Genomic DNA, 7,417 nt, shown 5'->3' with positions numbered 1-7,417 from the left:
TTATTCTATTTATCCCCTTTGTATATTTTATTTATATTTGTCTCTGTATTTATATATGTGTGTGTGTGTGTGTGTGTGTGTGTGTGTGTGTGTGTGTGTGTGTGTGTGTGTGTGTGTGTGTGTGTGTGTGTGTGTGTGTGTGTATATAACAGTTCTGTAACTGTAACTTTGGTCGTTGCTGTGCTTTTTTTGGAAGTCGAATTTCCCAGAGGAACCCACCCGAGGGATTAATAAAGTTCTATCTTATCTTATCTTATCTTATCTTATCTTACAGAGGATCGTCTGATTGCCGTGGTTCTCTCTCATTACTGTTGTAGGAATTTTAACTTTCAATAGAAAGCACACTGAGCTAAGTGTTTTATTAGCTCTTGCTATATAAATAAAACTTGATTAAATACATATCATTTCTTAAGCTACTTTCCAGTGGCCAGTGCTGCGATAGCAACTTTCCTCTGTACCAGTAAATAAATAAGATTTTCAACCATCTGAAGAGGTGTATCATTTGTCATAAGACCTATGATTGATCGGTGGCTACATTTATGTAGTTTTATATGTTATTCATTTCATAGTTACTGCCCAACTGTAATTAATATTAAGATTAGCTTTGTTGATTGTGTAAAAAAAAGTGCAATTCTTTTTCTTTTTTTAATCCAAAAGGAGGTGGGGGCAGGGTAGAAGTAGAAGAAGATGGAGATGGGGGAGGTAACAGAGGAGGGGGTTGGGACAGCATGGTTACGGCAGCTGCTGCTCAGTCAAAATTGCCTCAATTAGTTGATAGGGCTGCCATGACAACACTGTTTGAGTTGTTGTCATGGCAATGTAGGGGGAGTTGATGAGGATGATGATGGTGTTACAAGGTGAAGGGTTGGTGTCAGAGAGGGAAGATGAGTGTAAAAGAGCAATGATGGCGAGAAGGAGCACAGACTTGGTGAAGGATAAGGAAGAGCGGGATGAAAATAATGAGGGCTTACAGAGAAGAGGAAGGGAACAGCATGGAGGGAAGGAAAAATGTTGCTGTACAAGTAACTTGAAGGAATGACTCTCAGTTGGGAAGATTACCCTCTGATTGATCATGGTGAAAGTCATTTCAGGGACCAATGAAACAATACAGACGGGAGAGCTACCATGTAGAATGAAGAAGTGGGAGGTGATGGGGAGAGCAGAGAAGATAAAGCAAAAAGGGAAATCAATTGAGAGATTTAGGAGATTTAGAGCAAAAATGGATAAAAGGAAAAGAGGGGATCAAGGGAAAAGACCAAACTTAGATTCAAATAATGAAAAGATTGATTTGAAATGAAAGGAGTGACAGAATAAGAGACAGTCAATAAAGGGCTTGGCACAAAGGAAAATGGGCTTCTATTTCAGGTAGAGGATGGAGGAGAAAAGGAAAATGTGTGTCAGGAGAGGGGAGAAGAATACGAAGGAAACTGAGAATTGTAAAGGAATGATAGTTGTAGCTGTATGTTTTCAACATGAAGAAATGAACTGACAGAAGAATAAAGCAGTGTTCATTGTTAGAAAATTTGCAGAGCAAAAAATGTCTGTAATGTCAAAACTTCATGGTAAAGCAAATACGTTCTCATCCCAAAATGTAACATACCGATGCTATATGACAAGTCGTCGCTATGTTACGCTTTCGGGCGCCCAACCTGTCTATATGTTACGGGTTGCGAAGCATGAGAGCGGTGTGGAAAGAGTCTATAAATGTAAGGTTATGGTTAAGGTTGGGCTTAGGGCTGCAATAGAAAGCCTTGAAGCGAATAAAAAGGGAAGCACATAGAAAGCAGCACAAAACAGTTTGGTCATCAACATCAAAAGTTTAAAAAGATTAAAAAGGCTGTCACTCTTTGAAGTAAAACAAAGCTGATTATGGTTGCAAGTCTTTAAACAGACTCCACTGAATGGATCTGGGTTATGTCATTGCAGTTGCATTTGTATTCTGGTGGCAAAAACAGGAAACTAGAAAGATCATGCAACTACTAAAAACTACTTTGAAAACAGTTGCTAAACTCCCAGACACACACAGGCCTAAAGACTAGTTGGTGACTGTCTGACAACCTCAGTTGCAGGGCAAAAAGGTATATTCCCTGAGTGATTGACAAGTCTGCGTATTTTCACTGGGTGAAATTAGTTGCCAAGAGTTGATGGCTGCACCAAAAACCTCCTTGCAATTGCAGTGGTTACAAGAAAGTGAAGAGTGCAACACAGTTAAAGTTAAAGTTTAGCCTTTTGAGAGCTGTTGTTTGCAGCTTCAAATTGGTGAGTGGTCCCCATTTTCACTTTACATAGTTTTTCAAGTTTCAGTTAGTTAGCAAGTGTTTGCAGACAAGTCGGTATCTTCCTTGCAAAATACAATTTGCTTTCAAACAAAATAATCAATAGGTTTTTGGTGGCGCACCCTCACCTAGAGACAGCCAGCAACCTCCACAATCCATTTGTCAACCAGTCAGGGAATACACATATTTCCTAAGCAGGAAGATTCTCTAAGCCGGCCTGATTGGAGCCTTAGCAACATTAGCGTATTAGCCAAAGCAACATGTGACCTAAAAAGATTACACATAAAAGGTCTTAATGGTAGAATTTTATAAATTGATAGGACGTGTTGTTATGTGTCTTCTTTCAGCTGCTCCCTTTAGTGTCCACGCAGCGAATAGTCTGCCTCTATCTGGTCCTATCTCTATCATCTGCTTCTGTCACACTAACATTCTGCATTGTAATCTTTTACTACTGTCACCTTCCTCTTTTCCTTCTGCCTGGCAGTACCTCTACTACTACATGTTTTCCACCTGTCTACCTCTCATTAATACACATGGAGTTGGTCTTACTTCTACTGATATTTATTCTTCTGTCCAGAGCATGCCTCCACCTTTACAGGCTCTCTTCCACCTGCTCCCCACTCTCACCACAGATCATAATGCTGTCTGAAAACGTCATAGTTGATGGAGACGCCTTCCTGACCTTATCTGTCAACCTGTCCATCACCATCACAAACAAGTAGAGGTTCAGGTAATCCCACCCTGACTTTGAACCCATCTGTCAAGCCTACCACACGTCTCAGCACCATCTCACTGTCATTCCTCTCCTGGCTTCCTCATGCAGTTCTTTTCTTGGTTCTCTATCATATCAACGTTGTCTGGCATTCTCTATACTTATCCACTGACCCTCTCAAAAAAAAAACATCACAGCATGAAGCCATACTGATCAGCACCTCTTCTCTCAACATGGCTTCAGCAACTTTGCCTAACTTCCAAGGTGCAACACATCAGTCTTATTCCACTTGTTCTTGAAAATCAGCACCAGAACACTTCTGCCACTTTGATATGGCATTAACTAATCTGGTTAAAAAGTCCACTGGCCTCTCTCCTAGACCTTCACAGGTATGCATCCTCTTACAGTTTTTGCTCGTTGCTTGAACACTATAAACCCATGCTTAGACTAAAGTAACACAACTTGAAGCTTTTGTTACCATACCCCAAACACATGTACCCATACCTTAAACAAAAGTGCTGCTTTGCACTCTGGTTGCAATTATGCAACACACTTACTCCTTTATGCAACACACATGGTCCTGCATACTACACTCTATTTCATACATAAGACACTTCGTTCAAAAATGAAATTTCAGGGTGCCATTTGGAAAACACATGTATCCAAAATACAAAACACATCGGGTAATTGCAACCACTCAAATATACACCTGAAGGCACTTACTTGCAAAACTGAACACCAATTAGCCAACCACAAAAAGCCCTCAGTTTAGCCAATTCAAGAACTTTGCAAGCATGGATGGAGGGAGAGCAAGAGGAAGAGGAGGAGGAGGTCAAAGAGGCCATGCACGGACCCATATTTCTGATGATGTAAGAGCAACTTTGGTGGACCATGTCATCAACCACGGCCTGACTATGAGGGAAGCTGGGCAGAGAGTCCACCCACATCTAAGCCGCTTCACAGTGGCATCTGTAATAAGAAAATTCCGACTAGAAAACAGGTCTGTCTTCATCTCACTGCCTTCTACTCTACTCAGATGGTTTTCATAGTACTGTTCTACAGTTACCATATCAAGTGTACAGGGTATTGCAGGGTGCTAATGCTCCTTTTGCAGCCAAAGTGGTAGTTTCTGTGAAACATACCATGATTACTTATATTGAAGTACAGTGTTGTACAGTGGATGATACAGTATATACAGTGAAGTACTGTAAGAAAAATAAGCAAACCGATGACAATATGTGGTTGTATTTCTCTAGAATGACTCGAAGACCTTCTGGGGGAGGACGGCAACGCCTGTTCACACAACGGCAGGAACTTGCTGTTGTGGACCTAGTGGGGGCAGACAATGCCATCCGTCTCCACCAGCTACGACGGAAAATACTTGCAGACAGGCGAGTGTTCAGCAACATAGACCATGTGAGCATCACCACCATCAGACGCATCTTGGGTAAACACAGCATCACCATGAAGCAGCTCTACAGAGTCCCATTCGAGAGGAACAGTGACAGGGTCAAAGGACTTCGAGCTGAATATGTACGGGTACGTGTAACTGTCCCTTACATTTACAATAGAGTATTGGTGAAGTCCAGTAGCAGCTGAATATGTACCATATCAGTACCACATGGATCCATTCTGAGAGCTACACAGGTACCTGTGTGATGGGGTGAGGGTGCTGTATGTGTAGCACTGTAGTACAGTGATATGTTCCCCTTTTTTTCAGAGAATCTTGGCCATGGATGGAGCTGCACAGCCTCATGAATACATTTTCATTGATGAAGCTGGATTCGACCTGAGCAAAACAAGACGACGGGGTCGTAATGTAATTGGCCAAAGGGCAATTGTGCACGTCCCAGGGCAGCGCGGGGGAAACATCACATTATGTGCCGCCATATGCCTTCGAGGGCTTCTGCACCATCATGCAATACTGGGTCCATACAATAGCCAACACATACTCACATTTCTAGATGCTCTCCATGATATAGTTGTACAGAACAGACCAGATCAGCCCAGGTTTGTGGTGATATGGGATAATGTCAGTTTCCATCGGGCTGCTCTGGTCCAGGCCTGGTTCTCCAACCAAAGTCAACTTGAAGTGGTATGCTTGCCCCCTTACTCACCATTTTTAAACCCTATAGAGGAATTTTTTTCGGCTTGGAGATGGCGTGTATATGACCGCCAACTACATGCCTGCATGCCTCTTCTGCAGGCAATGGAACAGGCCTGCGGCGACATTCAGGTGACAGCAATCCATGGATGGTTTTGACATGGAAGAGGATATTTTCCCCGGTGCCCAGCGGGAGAAGACATTGCTTGCGATGTTGATGAGGTCCTGTGGCCAGACCCCAACAGACGGCGGGATCCATGAGCCCACGTATGCACAATTGTCATGATTTTTTGTTTACAGTATAGTGTTTTTTCTATTACTGTATTATGGGGTTTTTTTTGTTTTGGTTTTTTTTGCTTTATCTGAATTCATGGTACTGCAATGTACAATATTGAGTAGGTCTATTTGCTTATTTGGTTGTTTGCAAATGTGTCTCCTGAAAATATGCCTTCTGAATGAACAATGGAAATCAAAGACTGCAGTGCTTTATATAAAGTAGACTAGTGTGTTCCTCCTGCTCTGTAAGTGTTTGCATATGATGCAAGTATGTGTCATTTTGTCAACAGAGTTACATTTTGACAAAGGAATGTTAGGTTTTGATAGCAGAGTTTAGGTTTTGAGAGTAGAGTTTCAATTTGGTGCAGATGTGAATGGTATATTTCCCAGTGTTGTGTCATGTTTACTTGTGTTTAGGGTTTTGGCACAATGAGCAAAGTTTTGCAAAATGTGTTCAGGCAACGGGCAAAAACTGTAATAGCTGCCCTGACTTCTGTCATACTTCCTGATTCACTAACTTTCCTCCGTTTGTCCTCCATTTCTCTCTCGTTTTCCATATCCATCATCTCTTTAAAGTACTCCTTCCAGTATAGTCTCTTCACATATTAGTGCATTTCTACATCTCTGTCCTTAACCACTGTAACCTGCAGCACATGCTTTCCAGCTCCATCTCTCTGCCTAGCCAATCAATACGAATCCTTTTAGCCTTCCTTAATGTCCAGCCTCACATAAAACTCATTATAAACCTTTTCCTTTGCCACCTCTATCTTTATTGTATGCCTATCCCCCCCCCCCCCCCCCCCCCCCCAGTGCTCTTGTCTACTTTCTTCATCTCCATTGCTATCCCATTTTTTCCTTGCCACTTTTTTATTTTGAATATTTTCCTGTACTTTCTTATTCCACCATCAAATCTCCTTGTCTTTTTTTCTCCGTTGAGAGGATAGTCCAAACACCTTGGCAGTTTACTTCACCACTTCAGCTGAACTTTCCCAGTCATCTGGTAACTCTTACTCTTACTCTTACTCTTCCACTAACACCTCCTCATCATCCCTGTTCCCTTCACCTACATCCCCATTGAAGTCTACTCTAATCACCACCCACATCCCCTGGGGACGCTTGATACCACCTCATTCCAACTTACTCCAGAATTCCTCGTTCTCTTCTAACTGACATCCAACCTGTAGGGCATATGCACCGGCAACATCCAGCATCACCCTTTGATTTCTAGCTTGAAACTAATGATCCTATCTGGCATTCTTCAGCGCCGCACTATTCACATATTCACATATTCACATTCTTCTGGATTACCGCTGCTGCACTTCGCTTCCTTTCTACACCGCTGCATAACAGCCTCTGGCCTTGCTTCCCTTCCACCTGGTCTCCTGCACAGGCAATATATCTATGCTCCTTCTCCCTATACATCAGGTTCACTAGTCATAGTCCAAAGATTTAAAATCCCCACTCTCATCGCCAAAGTCGCTGTCTTCAAACATGCATACGCCTAGTTCTTCTTCCTGCATTGCTGTCCATAGTTATGGTCATATACTATTATAATGATCATGTTATAGTGTGTTTGTGTGTGTGATTTAACATCTACTTTATACTATGACTGAACAATGGCAGTATATATTTTAACTTGCTCATCATAGCCCATTTCTTGTGCAGTTTTGTTTTAAACTCTTGCCCTTTGGCAGAATGCTGGTCGGTTGCACAGATATAAAAATCAAAATGTTTAAAAATGTATAAAAAACAAACAATACTGTAAAGTACAAACAGGGTTCTTCTGGGAGAAACTGTGTGTATTATTTGAGCTATTCAGTGGGCTATAAAAACTTCCCTTGCTTAACTCAATTAAAATACACAAATGTGCAGCAGTTTTATGAAAGGTGTCTACTTTTGTCATTATTTGCATATGCAGCATGATATGAGGAAGAATTGTTCATGAAAATAAATATATGCTGAGATATTAATGGTCATAACATCTTTATTTCAACATACTTTATGAACATTTCTCTACATATCGTGCTGCATATGGAAATAATGATAAAA

The 7,417-nt window shown here is 41.5% G+C and overlaps 1 pseudogene; it reads left to right on the top strand.

Annotated features, from left to right (window-relative positions):
* The first annotated feature begins 4,245 nt into the window (after positions 1-4,245).
* LOC146645099 (uncharacterized) lies at positions 4,246-5,480 on the top strand (annotated as a pseudogene).
* Positions 5,481-7,417: the final 1,937 nt, after the last annotated feature.

Source organism: Rhamphochromis longiceps, linkage group LG20 (assembly GCF_057381845.1).
Source record: "Rhamphochromis longiceps isolate RC_006_pf linkage group LG20, R_longiceps_female_GT1.1, whole genome shotgun sequence".
NCBI classification, from domain to species: domain Eukaryota; kingdom Metazoa; phylum Chordata; class Actinopteri; order Cichliformes; family Cichlidae; genus Rhamphochromis; species Rhamphochromis longiceps.
Note: the sequence above shows the minus strand (reverse complement) of the source record. Positions and strands in the feature narration are given on the sequence as shown.